Source organism: Globicephala melas, chromosome 7 (assembly GCF_963455315.2).
Source record: "Globicephala melas chromosome 7, mGloMel1.2, whole genome shotgun sequence".
Taxonomy (NCBI): Eukaryota; Metazoa; Chordata; class Mammalia; order Artiodactyla; family Delphinidae; genus Globicephala; species Globicephala melas.
Genome location: NC_083320.1, coordinates 63,272,561 through 63,290,400, shown reverse-complemented (window position 1 = coordinate 63,290,400; position 17,840 = coordinate 63,272,561). Strand labels below are relative to the sequence as shown.

General features: G+C 39.1%; 1 protein-coding gene across 1 annotated transcript in view; it reads left to right on the top strand.

Moving 5' to 3' along the window:
• CERS6 (ceramide synthase 6) overlaps positions 1 to 17,840 on the top strand; it is a 322,915-nt gene that overhangs the window by 6,823 nt on the left and 298,252 nt on the right. The window lies entirely within an intron of this gene.

The following is a 17,840-nucleotide window of genomic DNA, read 5'->3' as shown; positions in this document are numbered from 1 at the left end:
CTTTTGCTATGTAATGATATACTCTGAACATTTTCCATGTAATTAAACTTATTCAAAAGTGTTTTCAGTGGCTGCACATTATTCTACGCTTTGGATATGCCATAATTCATTTCACTAGTCCCCCTATTATTGTTGGATACTTAGGCTGTTTCCAGTTTGTGTATATAAATCTTCCAATTACTGAAGACTTCCTAAGGAATGTTCCCCAGCGGTGGCATTTCTAAGCCCAAAGATAAATATTTTAATGTTCCTGATAGATACAAATCACCAAATTCGTTTTGGGAAAGATTATATTCATTTGTATTTCCTTATTAGCTTGCAGATTATTATTATTTGAGGAAATCTTTTTCTTTGAAAGTTGAAAAAAATGTTACTCTTGTAATGTGTGTTTTATGTTACTCATGATGAACTTATTTCAAATATTTATAATTAATCACTTGTATTTCACCTTCTGTGAATTCATGTGTATTTTCCTACTGGGATGAGCTTCTCAACTTTTTGGGTAGGAAATGGTGGCCTTTGATTTTTTTTTTTTTTTTGCGGTTCGCGGGCCTCTCACTGTTGTGGCCTTTCCTGTTGCGGAGCCCAGGCTCTGGACGTGCAGGCTCAGAGTCCATGGCTCACGGGCGCAGCCACTCTGCGGCATGTGGGATCTTCCCGGACCGGGGCACGAACCCGTGTCCCCTGCATCGGCAGGCAGACTCTCAACCACTGCGCCACCAGGGAAGCCCTGATTTTTTTTTTTTTTTTTTTTTAATCGGGATGGTTTCGTGTTGTCTGTTTCTCTAGTCATGTGTTTATACTCACTTCTTTCTGCCTCCTGCCTCTCCTCCACAACCTAAGTCCTCATCATCAGGAAGGAAGCTTCTCAGATTCTATTAATACATACTGGAAAGGATACATGCAAGAGGATGAAGTAGATAATATCCTGACTTTATTATGGAAGATGAGGCAGAGAGAAAGGGTTTGGAATAAGTTTCAGGGATTAAGAATGAATGGGTTTTGGGACTTCCCTGGGGGCACAGTGGTTAAGAATCCGCCTGCCAATGCAGGGGACATGGGTTCGATCTCTGGTCCGGGAAGATCCCACGTGCCGCGGAGCAACGAAGCCTGAGCGCCACAACTACTGAGCTTGCACTCTAGAGCCTGCAAGCCACAACTACTGAGCCCTCGCACCACAGCTACTGAAGCCTGTGTGCCCTAGAGCCTGCACGCTGCAACTACTGAGCCCATGTGCCGCAACTATTGAGCCCGCATGCTGCAGCTACTGAAGCCTGTGTGCCTAGAGCCTATGCTCCGCAACAAGAGAAGCCACTGCAATGAGAAGCCTGCACACCGCAACGAAGAGTAACCCCTGCTCACCACAACTAGAGAAAGCCTGCACACAGCAACAAAGACCCATTGCAGACCAAAAAATAAATAAAAAATTAAAAACAAAACTAAAAAAAGAAGAATGAATGGGTTTTTATGAAGGAAAACTCAGAGATAGAGCCTAAACACCTTTATATTGTTTCTCTGAACATTTGGATAAAAGCGACTTAGTAGACTAAACATTAGGGAAATGCAAATCACCCCACAAGCGTTAGGATGGCTACTATAAAAAAAAAAGAAAAAGAAAAGAAAAGAAAATAACAAGTGTTGGTCATGATGTGGAGAAATTGGAACCCTTTGCCTTGTTGGTGGGAATGTAAAATGGTACAGCCACTGTGGAGAACAATATGGAGTTTCCTCAAAAAATTAAAAGTAGAATTACTATATGATCCAGCAGTTGCACTTCTGGTATATGCCCAAAAGAATTGAAGTGCGGGTCTCAAAGAGACATTTGTATACCCATGATCATAGCAATATTATTCACAATAGCTAAAAGGTAGAAGCCACCTAAGTGACCGACAGGTGAATGGATAAACAAAATGTGGTATATACATGCAATAGGATATGATTTAGCCTCAAAAAGGAAGGAAACTCTGACACATGTTACAACATGGATGAAGCTTAAAGACGTTATACTAAGTGAAGTAAGCCAGTCACAAAAAGACAAACACTGTAAGGTTGCACTTATGTGAGGTAACTTGAATAGTCAAATGCATAAAGACAGAAAGTAGAATGGTGGTTGCCAGGGGCTGGAGGGAGAGGGAAATGGGGACTTATTGTTTGATGAGTATTCTCATGTACTTTCATCAGTTTTGCAAGATGAAAGAGTTCTGGAGATCAGTGGTGGTAATGGTCACACAATGTGAATGTACTTAATGCCACTGAACTGTACACTAAAAATGTTTAAGATGGTAAATTTTATGTGTATTTTACCACAATTAAAAAAATAATAATAGAAAAAAAGAAAATTCACTGACTAAAGAAAAAGTCATTTACTAGAAATACCTGATTTCATTTTCTAAACTTGACAGTTTTCTAGTTATTAATAAGTATCACTTCCATGAAGGGTGATGGAAGGAAGGTTGAAGGCCAGAGAGCACTCGTGTACCCTGGGCCTTTTTTGAAAGGTACTTCAACCAAACAACCTCCTACAATCTATTTATCGATATAACAGTTTAATAATTGGCATGTCCAGAAGAGGAGAGCAAAGTGTCTTTGGAAAAGCACACTGTGTAGTTTCAGAGGATCCCTCGGACTAAAGTAAAGGGATCCTAGTGAGTTCACGATCCATTTAAAGCAAACCAGGAAGATAGGATCAAATTCTAGTAAGGCGAGTGACCTAGGCCAGAGATTCTTCCCATGGAAGCTTTTGCCATGGAAGAAGAGTAGATCTGACCTTCCTCTCTATTTTTTGATTTAATTGCACAACCATTTTTGTAAGCAAATGATTGAAACACCTGAAAATTTGAACATAGTTTTTCCTTAAATGCTGTATGCTATAAGGCAATCGATTGTAAGCAGTGGCAAGTATATTATTGAAAAGGAGTTTTCCAAGTTGCATTGTACAAAACACAGCTTTCTATGATTCATTTATGAGAATATTTTGGGCAGGTTTTTGTTTTTGTTTTTTTTTAAGGAGGACTTTCTCTTCCTCACTGCTGGTCTTCAAAGTGAATTTCTTTCGGACCACTCCTGCTTCCTATTCCTACTTTTGCTTTTATTTCCTCACAGTTGGCTCGTGGCGGTTGTTTTTGGCAGGGGTGGAGCTGGAGACATCCAGATGGTTGTTTTTTTTTTTTTTTAAGGTGTACATGTGTTAATTTTAATTTTTTTTAACATCTTTATTGGAGTATAACTGCTTTACAATGGTGTGTTAGTTTCTGCTGTGTAACAAAGTGAATCAGCTATACATATACATATATCCCTATATCTCCTCCCTCTTGGGTCTCCCTCCCTCCCATCCTCCCTATCCCACCCCTCTAGGTGGTCACAAAGCACCGAGCTGACCTCCCCGTGCTACACGGCTGCTTCCCACTAGCTATTTTACACCCAAATGGTTTTTCATTGCAGGGAAGATACATTCCTTTGCTAGGTGGCCTTTTTCACACAGTGATCTAGGAGTAACATTTTGTGACTTGCCAGTGCCTATATAAATGCCACATCTTATCTGTGAGGTTTTCAGGTTACAAAGCTATTGTTGCTGTCCTGAAGCTGTAATTGTGATTCTTTTTTCCTTCCTCCCTCTTTCCTTTCCTCTCCTTTCCTTCTCTTTTCCCTCCCTCCCTCCCTCCCTCCCTTACTTCTCCTCTCTTTCTTCTTTTCTCTCTCTCTCCCTCTCCACCTTCGTTCCTTCTGCTCTCATTGTTACAGATCCTTTAAAAACACAGGGAGGTTTAGTTTAGAGAGCAGAGGAACAGCACAGAGTTAAGAGTGGGGGAGGGAGGCAAAGAAAACCATCAAAAATCTTGTCCAGGGACACAGTTTGGCAAGTATCAGAGTAAAAGCTGCCAGCTAGTCTAAGTGGCTCTGTAGATCACCATTTCAAAGCAGAATAAAGTGACTTGGTGCTCTAAGCAGAGTGGCAGTTTTGGACACAATAGCTTGAGTGAAGGAAAATTGAGAATCAGTCACTTAGGCATGCTGGAGATTAAGAGAATATAAGGGCATTGTGTGGCAGTGGGAGTGTGGATATCTTTGAGTGCTTGGATACACTGGAGGGTGACAGTGCATTTAAATTATGTTACTGTTGTGTACTTTTATAGGACTTAATTAGAAATGTGTATTCCTTAAAATACTGTTATGCCACCTAACTTGAGTACAGCAAATTGGTTTTAGGTTTTAATGGAACTGATGTAAAATGATACCCCATAAAAAAAAAAGTATTTGTGTTTGGTTTCAGAAAAAAAATGTATATTGCTAACTAGAATTAAAAGGAAAATGGAAGAGGTATCAGAAGGACTGGAAACTTGGGTTTAAATCCAAACAGTACCTTTTCTCAGCTATTCAGTAGTGAACAGAATACTCTGAAATTTGGTATTCTCACTTATAAAATGGGGAATGGGACTACTTTGTGATATTAGAAGACTATCTGCAAAAATGTAGTTGAAAGAGACTCAACGGCTTCCTAAAAATATACATTGTGTAAAAAATAATTGATAACATAGTACACTACAGTATTTAGTATGACTGAGAAATAATATTCTGTAATGTTATTTCATGTGTCCGGTATGTGTTTTCTGGGGCAGGGGGTGGGTCGGGAGAGGGTATGGCTTATAGAGGCAGTAGAATCTGTTTATGTATTTGATCCTGGAGCTGGAGGATTTACTTGTTCTGTTGAAGAGTAAATATTTAGAGTTTTAAAGAGGCATTGAAGCCCCAATCTCTTCAGCGCTATGCTTATTTAGGGAGGAGAATGCTTCTTAGCCTTTTCTTCTCCACAGTTAATAGTGTATTGTAGGTCAGAGACTTCCTTGTATTTGGTGGCAGAAAACTATGGTAGGATTTCTAATGGTAGGATTTTAGACAAGTGATGGGCAGCTGTGTACCACTTAGAGCCTGAAGCTTTCTCAGGGGGCTCAGCCTTTAGAGAGAGCCCAGGAAGATGGTCTTCCACTAGATGGAGTTTTCTCTGGAAACTGCCTTTCAGTGGAGGGACGCCTTATGCAAATATCCCAGTCTATCTCCCATTGCCCCATCTGGCCCTGATGGTCGTTTTTTTATTGCACGTGGTCTCCAGGGAAAATTGATTGGGTCTTCAACCACTGGTAATGGCAAACATCAAATTCACCATTTATATTGATTTAAGACCTAGACTGGATTCTGGCCGTGCCACCTACTAGACACAGATCTAGGAGCCAATTACTTAATCTCTTCATGCTCAGTTTCCATTTGAAACTCTTAGGGTTGTTGTGAAGATTAAATGAGATAAAGCATGCGTTGCCTTTAGGGCAATGCCTAGTTCATGGAGGTGGTACTCTTCAACCACTGGTAATGGCAAACATCAAATTCACCATTTATATTGATTTAAGACCTAGACTGGATTCTGGCCGTGCCACCTACTAGACACAGATCTAGGAGCCAATTACTTAATCTCTTCATGCTCAGTTTCCATTTGAAACTCTTAGGGTTGTTGTGAAGATTAAATGAGATAAAGCATGCGTTGCCTTTAGGGCAATGCCTAGTTCATGGAGGTGGTAGTTACTTGCTGTTCAAGTTTATTGAAGGTTTCGAAATGAGACTTTACCATGAGATTTCTGAAACCCTTTTCTAGCATTACCTTTATGTCATGGATGTGTATGTCAGGCTCCATTCCTGCTTTCAGTAGCTGGGGTTGCTGGCATAGCCATTTGAGTTTTATTTTCCCTATTTCTCCTCTTCTGTCTCTCTCTCTCTCTCTCTCTCTCGCTTTTTTTTCCCCTCCAAGGAACATTCTGATTCTTCCAACTGTAGTCAGCAGAAAACAATCCCAGCAGGTTAGTGAAGAGCTGGGCCTTCTGTATCTCATAGTCATGTAATGCACTTTGCTGAGATTGTATGTTACTATTTAGACAGCTCAGACATTTTCTTTTTCTCACAAGAGCCTCCCAGAGAAAGGAAAGCCTTGAGACTGACGTTTATTGATTTCTTTCAGAATTTTAACCCTCGTGGATTGTCTTAATTTTATCCTTAAGAAGAAAGAAATTCAGTCTAGTGTCCTTGGGATCATCCTTGTGAAGATGCAGACATTCAGAATTAGCTGAAAATAATAAATATGTGTATTTTTTTTCCTTAAGAGAAACAAATCTACACCCCCAAATTTGAACTTCCTTTGGTATGAATACGGCTAACCTAGCCTGACCGAATTCGTTCAGAAGAGGGTTGTACCTGATTTCTACTAAAGGCACTTTTGCAGCTCTGCGCAGCTTAAGCATATCATTAAGTTTGCTGTGTAAATAGATTAACAAGCCTGTTAGTTTCTTTAGGCGCTGATAGAGGGCATCTTAGGATGATCAAATACGACATTTTTGTGGGTTGTCTTTTAAATGAGGAAGGAAGGCAAAGATGAAACTACAGTGCTGTGGAGTGACAAATTACCAAAAACTGCCTCTATTTTAATTCAGTGATAGTTTAACAGAGTCACAGATTTTCTGCTTAGAAAGGAAATTGAAAACTCGTTCATTAAAAAATATTTGAGTCTATCATGTGTTACACACCAGTGTTGTACCGAAGTAGGAGGGGAGGGGTGGTAGTGGTGGGAGAGGTCTGCCCTGGGTGCAGGCAGTAAGGGGCTGTATTACCTACCAATAGATTTAAAAGAAAACAATAAAATTGACTAAAAGTTGTTCTGCTTCTCATTAGCACCATGTGAAGCAAATTCTAAACATAGAATTGATAGAGTGAAAAAATACCCCCCCAACCAGAGCACACCGTTCCTACCACCCCTATCCCACCACCCCTTGGAACACCTCTGCCAGATGCTATTTCAGGGCACAGATGTTCTGAAAACCACACTTTGAGAAATACTGGCAGAGCTAGGAATCTCTACTTCCCATTTTCTGTATCAGGACAACAAAGCCTATAGAGATAATTGAAGTAACTTGCTCTGTGCCACCCACCCAGGTCCAGGTCCTGGGAGAGCACGGCTGCTATGGGATGCTCACAGTGCCATTGTAGGGTGACCACCTGATCCCAGTATATCTGGAACTATCCCAGGAAACGCCTCAGCCCGGGAAAAACTGGAACAGTTGGTCACCCCACCTAATAGTTTGCTCTGTAACGCCCAAGTTGGTCTGGTCACCAGCCAGGAGTATTTGTACAATAAAAATGGCTACTCTTCCTCTTCCTACAGGTAAATGAGGCTGGCTGTGGGGAGAAGCATCCCGGGTGATTGAGATGTGCTGCCTGCCCCACTGTCAATGTACATTTCATGGCTTTCTAAAAAAACATGTGATTGGAGGGCTCCCCATTAAATGTGGGTTGGAGCTCCTGAGAGCAGAACTCATTCTGCAGATACCCAGGACCAGTTCTTCGTGTGGTGATGGCTCCCCAGCACGCTTGTCCTGTGTTACTGAGACCACGCACCCAGTTTTATTTTCCTCCCACTTTCAGCCCAGCGCGGGTTAAGCACCCACACTTAAATGGCTGCTTGCAGAATTGCAAAGGGACTGGAGAAGAGAACAAAAATAGATATACAGGTGGCCGTCATAAACTCGGCAGTTATTTCTAACGAGTGTTCAGGCGATCAAGTGGTTTTCTGTGTGTGTATTTTTTATTCATGGTTTTGTTGAGTTTTATAAAGTATACAGCTTTCTTTTGCTGGTGGTAGGTACCTGTGGTTTATTGGAAAGAACTGGGCTCCTGAAATAAACCTTGCAGTGAACTGTATCATAGAGTTGAATGAAGGAAGCGTTAGGAGATTCCAGTGCTCTGACCTAGCCTCCCTCAGAGGCAGGCTCTCGCCGTGGGGCTCTACGCAAGCAGAAGGCTTTCGCCACGCTCAGTACCCATGCTGTGCCCCTGCCCCCAGCCGGCCCACACCTCGGAGTAGGGTCAAACCATCGACGATCAGGTAGAGGGCAACTAGTCACCAGCTTAAGACCAGGGCTTCTCACTTCTTGTAACTGCTGGCTTCTTTTCACTTAGTGAAGATTCCACATCTTCTGTTTACCACTTAGATCCTCCTCTGCTTCGAATTGAAGGTAACCTGGGTAAACTGACCCTCCTGATTCGTTGACCCCCTGGTTTTTTGATCTTGAGCCCCGGTTACCAGCTGTTCTGTCATTACTCACATTTCCCAGGGGAATAGTGAGTTTGAGCAAAATCCACTTAGAAGGATGGTTACTCATAAGAGCTATCACCTCCCATTGTGCTAACTTCAGTTTTTTGTTTTTTTTTAACATCGTTATTGGAGTATAATTGCTTCACAATGGTGTGTCAGTTTCTGCTTTATAACAAAGTGAATCAGTTATACATATACACATGTTCCCATATCTCTTCCCTCTTGCATCTCCCTCCCTCCCACCCTCCCTTATCCCACCCCTCTAGGTGGTCACAAAGCACCAAGCAGATCTCCCTGTGCTATGCGGCTGCTTCCTACTAGCTATCTATTTTACGTTTGGTAGTGTATATATGTCCATGCCACTCTCTCACTTTGTCCCAGCTTACCCTTCCCCCTCCCCATATCCTCAAGTCCATTCTCTAGTAGGTCTGTGTCTTTATTCCCGTCTTACCCCTAGGTTCTTCATTACTTTTTTTTTCTTAGATTCCATATATATGTGTTAGCATACGGTATTTACTTTTCTCTTTCTGACTTACTTCACTCTGTATGACAGACTCTAGGTCCAACCACCTCATTACAAATACCTCAGTTTCGTTTCTTTTTATGGCTGAGTAATATTCCATTGTATATACGTGCCACATCTTCTTTATCCATTCATCCGATGATGGGCACTTAGGTTGCTTCCATGTCCTGGCTATTGTAAATAGAGCTGCAATGAACATTTTGGTACATGACTCTTTGAATTATGGTTTTCTTGGAACATTCTCCAGGATAGATCATATCTTGGGTCACAAATCAAGCTTTGGTAAATTTAAGAAAATTGAAATCGTATCAAGTATCTTTTCCGATAACTTCAGTTTTTTGGTGTGTTTAAAAAATAAGTAATAAACAATATGGAATAAATGTTCTTTCTGTTTTCAAGAATAAGTTCATAGTTTCAGATTCTTTTTTCTGATTGAAAAAAAAAAGAAATAGAATTGGTTATTACGTCCCACAATTATAAAGCAAGAGTTTATTGTTTGGCAAGCAGTTTTCCCCCTTTTGCAGAATTGAAGATGAGTTAAAAATGTTGCATTAAAAGGAGTACCAAACGTGGTTAGCCTTTCTCTCCATTCCATTTTCCCAGCCAATATCTAATTCTTTACTCAGGGGTCAAATCTAAGGAATTTCAGTCCTTTCAAATTGTCTAAAGCTTTTCTGAATTAGATGCACTTAGCTGCTAGAAACTTCTTACTGCCCTATTTTTTAAAAGCCAACTTTAAAGAGTCAGGAGGCTGCTCTGAATGGGAACTGCTAAAAGTAAATAGTGTATGAGGATACATTTTGGAAGTTGACACAGATTATACTTGTCTTTGCAGGTGAAACTAAACAGTCTTTTTGGTCCTGAGGAGTGTTTAGATTTGTGGAGAGACTAAGAGTGAGAGTGAGAGGTAGAGAGAGAGAGAGCTAGAGAGAGAGAGCTAGAGCAAGAGAGGGAGGGAGGGAGTGACTCTCTCTCCCTGCCATATGTGTACAACAAAAGGGAGCATAGAACCCTGACTTTGGCTTAAAATTCCACCTTGGTGGAACCCCAGTTCAGCTAATTCCCTAATGGGTATTTGCTGTAAACCCATCATTCAAGTGTACAATCATCAGTTGCTTAACAAATATTTGTATGGTGTTGTTTGAAAAGTGCTTTATTTTTCTAACGTAAACTTTTTATTCTGTGTGTATAGTATACATACAGAAACATGCGCAAAAGTACACGTAAAGCGTACAGCTTATTGAATTATCACAACAAAGTAAACACATCCATGCGTTCACTAATCAGAATGTGGACCTAGAAATAGAACGTTACTAGCACTGTAGAAGCTTCCTCCTTATTAGTTTTTACCCATTTTATAAATTAAGGAAAAATTATTTGCAGTGTGAAGATGAAAGGCAACTTTAATTCCTAATCTATGCAGCAATACCCATTCTTCCGCTTAAGGTCATTGGTTCCTTATAGAGAAAAACATAAGCTCTGCTCTGGTACTTGCCCTCATGCATGGAACCATATTTCTTCTCTTTGGGTTAAGTTTGTACACATGCTTGGGTAAAGGTGTGTGTGTATTTATATACCAAATGGGTTAGTATTTGGCTATAAAATTTAATATGTTAAAGAAATTGTTTAGAAAGGAATAGGAAGAGGATGTAGGGAAAGTGAGTGAGAGAAAGAACTGTCGTCAAAAACATTCATTTTCTTTCCCATCTTATTTAATTAGTGAGAATTTTTTTTTTTTTTTTTTTTTTTTTTTGTGGTACGCGGGCCTCTCACTGCTGTGGCCTCTCCCGTTGCGGAGCACAGGCTCCGGACGCGCAGGCCCAGAGGCCATGGCTCACGGGCCCAGCAGCTCCGCAGCATGTGGGATCTTCCCGGACCTGGGCACGAACCCACGTCCCCTGTATTGGCAGGTGGACTCTCAACCACTGCGTCACCAGGGAAGCCCAGTGAGAATGTTTTATAAGGATTAATGAAGGGACAAAATACAATGTCTTTACTTTAAAAAGAAAACATTAATGATGTTAAACAGGGGATATGTGTGTATGTTTGGAAAGCTTCTATATCCTGTTCGTTGACTGTAGAAGGTCTGAGACGATTTGTAGTTTGAGACAAGGGACTCAGACTTTGAATTTGAATAAGCCATGTATTTTGAACACTAAGTGTTTGTGATATAGAAATACTGTGTTTGTTTTGAAAATAATATCTTTAAGACTTGCTGTGTTTTGAAAATTATACTTACCTTAAAAACATGTATATTTTAATCTAAATATTCCTAAAGAGTAAAAGTTTTTTTCTGTTCCATATTTGGATATATCTTCTATGCCATTTATTCTCTTCTTCAGGAATACCAATTATACATATATCAGATTTCTTTGGTCTACCTTTCATATCCTTTTCTGTACAATATTTTAATATACTTTATTGCATGTGGTTTTATTAATTTCTGTCAAACCTACCAGCCAGGTATCCCTTTCACTCAGTGTTTATTCTGTTTATCCTCTTGCTCTTAACGTTGCTTTAATCTTTTAAAAAATATTTTCCCTCTGTTCTACTGGTCTCTCTTTTTACAACTTTTTAAAAATTTTATTATCACTTTCTGAATCCTGGTTTCTCTTTTCTGACAAGCAATCATGTAGCCTGCAATTTCTTTAAAATTTTTGTTTGAAGCCTTCCTATGTTCCTGCGGGTAATTCTTTTTCATTTGCTTTCTGGTTCTTATTATTTTGTGATTTTTGTGCATAGATTCAACTAGTTCATATCCATATGTTTTAGTCTAAAAACACAGAAAATATTGGATCACTTTCTGCTTATTTCTATAAAGAGGATATCTTAAAAGCAGCTTGGTTAAAATCTATTGTTTTTGGACTCACAGAATAATAGAATGGTTTTCTTTAAAAATAATATATTTCATTGATAAAATCTTCAGTGCTCTATGACTACCATTTCATAATCTTAAATGTTCAAATGACCATGACACTGCAGTTGAGGGACAAAGTTTTCAGAGCTTTTCTGAGAGCTATGGGGAGTATGGTAGAACAATATTCTTCCAAATTATGCATTCTAGAGATAATGGGGTTTTCACACTAGTTTTAAATGGAGCTTCTGAATTTTCCCCCTAGTTTTCTTGGAACTGTAATAACACAATATACTGTGAACTCTTGGTGTAGTATTGTCTCAGCAGTAACTGTTTGTTAATTTCTAATGTATTGATATTCATTTGTGGATTTTTAAATGTTTTGGTATCTAAAATGATTAATCTACAAAACAAACAGTATTTGAAACATTTTGAGCATTTAAAATTATAAAACCTCTTCCATTTTTAAAATCATTAAAAATATTACCTGATGTTATATGTCTGTAATCTCATTGGGAAACTCTCAATGCAGAAAAAAAGCAACAACTTTCCATTTTCACTCTGTTTTCTCAATCCAACTTTTTTCCTTAGATGTGATCAGAATGAACAGTTGATACATATGTTCTTCCAGCACTTTTTCAACGCATTTACCTACACACTCATACACACACACGCACACACACATGGAAATATAAATTTTGTTTAAAACATGAATGATGTACTCTAAGTGCTATTCTGAAACTTATTTTTCTTTTTACTTAACATTATGCCTTGAAGATTTTCCAGTGTTGGTGAATGTAGAACCCGCTTTATTCTTTCTAATATGATAATAATATCCCATTGTTTGGGATTATTTGTTTACGAATGCTGTTAGAAACAATGCTATAACATCATTCCTATACAGACTTCTTTGTACTCAGGTGTATTACTGTAACCTAACTTATAGAAGTAGAATTGCTGGGTCAGAGGATGTACAAAGTTAAAATTTTAATAAATGCTGCCGAAGTCTTGCACGAAAAATCAAACCAATTTACCCCCCTCTTCCAACTGTATGAGAAACCGCCCCACCCTGACTTAACCTGCTGCAAATTTGATGTGATATTGACACACTATCCTACTCTATAAAGAAAACAGCTGTTTTAACATGCTGTTTAACAAAGAAGAACAGATTGGGGCTCTGGGTAGGAAGGAAATTTAATAATATCTGCCGTGAAAAGACATTTTGCTGCTCTTTCTTTACCTGAGAAATAGGAATAATAATCCATAAAACACAAAAAGAAATTCATTCAAGTTTATAATATTGAACCTTTTGACATCTACTGCAATCATTTATTTAACAAACTTATATATCTCATATGTTTATACCCTTTTCAGCATTTGTCATATAAAAGAATACAACAAAACACTCACTATTCCTGTTAAGTAAGCCCAAGGCAATAGTATTTTGTTATATTCTTTCATAACAAATAAAAGTCATTTATAGATATAGTAAATGTTAATCACCTTGTATAAGAAATCATGAATGAGGGAAATCCCTCCTTGTATGAGGTTTTCTAATAATCTGTTATTTGAGTAGTCACCTTATGATTAAGCTATTCTGAGGGTAGAAAGATTTTTATGCAACGAGTCACCAAGTAACAAGTAACCAAGATTCAACAAGTAACTGAGAATCTAGAACTCAAGAGAAATTTTAAAATCTAGAACTAGGTTATTCTTCAGTACAGCTGTCTGCCCACCCCATCCTACCTCCCAGGCATCGTATTATCTCCTCATGCTTTTCTGTTTAGGGAAAAGTTATGTTCTTATACCTGTAGAATAGCATATATTAAAATTTGTTGACTTTTATGAAAATGTTCAAATATACAGGAAAGCTAAAAAAATGACATGAATACTAAACTTTCTCATCACTGGAATTCAATGATGAACATTTTTTTGTCTCTCTCTATTTTTTCTTCTGGACCATGCAAAGTAAATTTCAGATATTATGACACATCATTCTTAAATACTTGAACACGCATCTGTTGTGCAAGAATAAAGACATTCTAGGATGACTTTTTAAAAGTAACTCTTTGAAAAAGAATTTTACACTGTGGAATTTATTATTTTTAAAAAACTTTTGAAATGTATGGGTTCAAAGCTATATGGATTCTGGATTTGGTTAAATCGTAAGGTAAGGGAAAGCCATAAATTTAGATTCAGTGACTAAATTTAATGGTGGTATAAAAATAAGGCTTGAGGTGATACTTTAATGAAAAATACATGGACGATTATATGTAATATCTTGCTTGCTATTTCATGGGAGTTGTGTCCAAGATTTTGAGCTAGAAAGCCATAAGTTTACAAGGAGTAGCTCTGTAGTTATTCATTAATAATAATTCATGGCATTTGAAAATCAATGTGAAGTACATTGGCTCATAAATCAAGTTGTTAGACTCATTTCCATCAGTCAAACATTTCTCAAGATTGCTGACTCCTGCCCCTGATGTGGTAGTGTTTACACTTCTGTGGGTCATGTTTGTTCTTGTAGCATGGTGAGTTCAAGGCTCCAAAGCAGATTTGGAGTACAGTTACCTTCTCAGAATGCAAGTCCAGACTCACCATTTCTGTTGGCTAAGTAAGCCTAAGGCAATGAGTTGGACAGGGTTTGAAATACGTAAATGAGATATAAGTTTGTTAAATAAATAGTTGCTGGCGCTGTTGCAGGCCTAAAATTATACACTGAAATAAACTTGTGTTTTATTATTATTATTCCCATTTCTCAGGTACAGAAAGAAAGAGTAGCAAAAGAAGTTAACATCGCCCCCAAACCAATTCTCAGACAGAAAAAGGAGTCTCAGCTTCCAGGCGCCACATTAACTGTGCTCCTCTCTAGAATCCTCTTTATCTTATCATCCTATTATCTTCAACTTGCTTGTGTAATTCTTGGGAAGGAAACTGATTAAGAAAAAAATCAATACAGGCTTATTGTGGAAAAACTGTCAAATGGTAAAATGCTGTATTTAATGCAAATTAAAACTCCCTTCTCAGAGACGAGCATTTGCAGTTGTTTCCTGGAACTTTTTCTGTGCATATCCAAACATATATGTCTCTCTATAAATGTTATATCTTGTTCCTTTGTAGTTTGTCACTTAAATGGTTGTGTAGAATTTTAACACATAAAATATATATTTTACATATGTAATACACAACAATATATTTCTCATAATTTCCGTAACCAATCCCCTATCACTGTATCTTTAGTTCAGTTTTAGTCAGATGCTATTAAAAGCAATGCCACAATGGCTATTTTTGTGCATATATCTTTGTTTACTTGTGAATGTTTAAGATAAACTCCTAATAGTCTGAAGTGGCTGGGTCTTTTATTTTTTTTTATTTTTTTTTTTTTGCGGTACGCGGGCCTCTCACTATTGTGGCCTCTCCCATTGCGGAGCACAGGCTCCAGACGCGCAGGCTCAGCAGCCATGGCTCACGGGCCCAGCCGCTCCGTGGCATGTGGGATCTTCCCAGACCGGGGCACGAACCCGCGTCCCCTGCATCGGCAGGTGGACTCTCAACCACTGCGCCACCAGGGAAGCCCCAAGCTGGGTCATTTTGAATTTTGATAGGTATCATCAAACTATTCTCCTAGGGGATTATACCTGTTTATAGTCCCACTAAGGAAGGTTTGTAATGTGACATGTAACAGAACTTTCAAATGTTTGCCAATTGGCTATGTGAAAAATGGTATCATTTTAATTTACCTTTATTTTTAAGTGAAATTCAGCCCATTTTCATATGTTTTGAAGCCACTTAAAAAATTTCTGTGAATTACGTTATGTTTTTGTCACTGTGAGGAGTGTTTGTGGATTTATGAAAGCTCTCTACGCAAAAATAAATCAGCTATTTTTCATGTGTATTATAAACATCTTATGTTTTTTGTCTTTTGACTTTAATTATGATTTTTTTTCAGGACTGAAGATTTTAATTTTTATGTGGTTTGAGTAATCAGTGTTTTCCCTTCAGAGTACAGCTGACCCTTGAACAACACGGGGCTTAGGGGCGCCGACCCTCTGTGCAGTTGAAAATCCACGTACAACTTACAGTGGGCCCTGTGTAACCATGGTTCCTCTGTATCCGAGGATTCAACCCCTAGTGGACTGTGGACTGTAGTGTTTACTATTGTAAGAAAATCTGCCTGTAAGTGGACCCCTGCAGTTGAAACCTGTGTTGTTCAAGGGTCCACTGTACTTCCTCTTAAGTTAGTCAGTTTCCCTAGAGAACAACCCTCTTCTTCCCTGCCTGAGGGCTTATGAGCCTGCTGCCTGCATCCTGAGAGCTGTGCAATGAAATGGAGGTGCAGGTCCTATATAGTTTACATATTTTCACTTAGTCCCCTGATTTGGTCACTGTGCTCAGTGTCCCAGTGACCAGGTCCTCTGTAACTCACTCTGTCCAGGAGTAAATCATCCCTCCTCTGCTGGGGCTAGAGAGAGCAATCATCTGGCTTTGAGGACCAAATCTGGAGGTCTCCCTCTTCCTTCTACAGACTTAGGACCAGTTCTTCTGCTCCCCCAACCTCCAGAGGTTTCTGATGCCAGTGGGTCTCAAATGTTTCTGGCATCCTCTGCGCTAAAGCCTCACTACTCAAAGCGTGGACCCCAGAGCAGCTGCCTCCATCCACATCGCCACGGAGCTTGTTAGCAATGCAGCACTTCAGGCCTCATGCCAGGCTTACTGAATCAGGATCTACATGCTCTTGGGATCGCCAGGTGGTTCTTGTCACATAAGAGTGGGGTGTCTTTCTTTGACTTCCATCATTGGCAAGCACGTGGGCTTCAGCTCTCTCCACTTGGCTGGATCAGTCGCCACTCACTTTTTTTTTTTAATATATGAATATTTTATTGTATTTTCCATATAATACCAGTTTTTTTGTTTGTTTTTTGTTTGTTTGTTTGCAGTATGCGGGCCTTTCACTTCTGTGGCCTCTCCCATCATAGAGCACAGGCTCCGGACGCGCAGGCCCAGCGGCCATGGCTCACGGGCCCAGCCACTCCACGGCATGTGGGATCTTCCCGTACCGGGGCACGAACCCGTGTCCCCTGCATCGGCAGGTGGACTCTCAACCACTGCGCCACCAGGGAAGCCCCATATAATACCAGTTTTAAAGCTATTGAATAATTGTATATTTCTACAGCTTTGTAATATAAGCTTTGTAATATCAGACATTCATATATACACAATCTATATCCAGATCTAAAGTAGTCTATTTCCATGCTAGATACTATCACATTTTAGTCACTGTAGTTTGAGAGTACAATTTCACATTCAACATAGTAAATGCCCCCTAAAATTTAATTAGTTAATTTACAACAAGTATTCTACCATGTGAGATACAGAATTAAATTGTCAAGGGTTTCCATAACACTACTGGAATATTTGTCAAAAATTTTAGCTAGAACATATATCTCTCCCTTCATTTGAACCTTGTTTTGTAGCTTTCAGTGACAGTTTAAAAATTTGTTTTCACACACACATTATTTTATTTTTACAAGAGATAAATAAACTAACACGAAGCATTGTAAGTGGATGACCACAACAAAAGCAACAATGATTGCAATTACCAAACACACCCATACTATGGCATAATATTGACATTCAGTCCAGTAATCCTCCACTGTAACAGCTCCTTTACTTTGCAGTGAAAATTGATTTGTATATTGCCACTCACTCTTTTTTTTTTTTTTTTTTTTTTTTGCTATACGCGGGCCTCTCACTGCTGTGGCCTCTCCTGTTGCGGAGCACAGGCTCCGGACGCACAGGCCCAGCGGCCATGGCTCATGGGCCCAGCCGCTTCGCTGCATGTGGGATCTTCCCGGACCGGGGCACGAACCCGTATACCCTGCATCGGCAGGCGGACTCTCAACCACTGCGCCACTAGGGAAGCCCCGCCACTCACTCTTGGTGATATCTTTTATCTGTTATTATGGTCTTTTGTCCTTTTGGAAGCTTCCCTTGTTTATTCTTTATAGTGATTTTTGGGGGGTTTCAAGAAGGCTTAGAGATAAAACATTTACTTTATTTACTATGTTTAATGAAAATTCTCTCTTCTAGTATGTTACTTTTTTTTTATGTTTAAATCTTTGATTCGTCTTGAATTAATTTTGGTGTCAGAAAGAGGACTCCAGATTTAGTCCTCCCCACTCCCAATTGGCTAGCCAGTTGTCCTAACATGATTTATTAAATAATCCCTATTTTCCTCTCTTACTTGAAATGCTATCCCTATCATATACTAAATATCCATTGCATTTTGGCTACTTTTTTTATTATAATTATTATTATTTTTTGACTGCATCAGG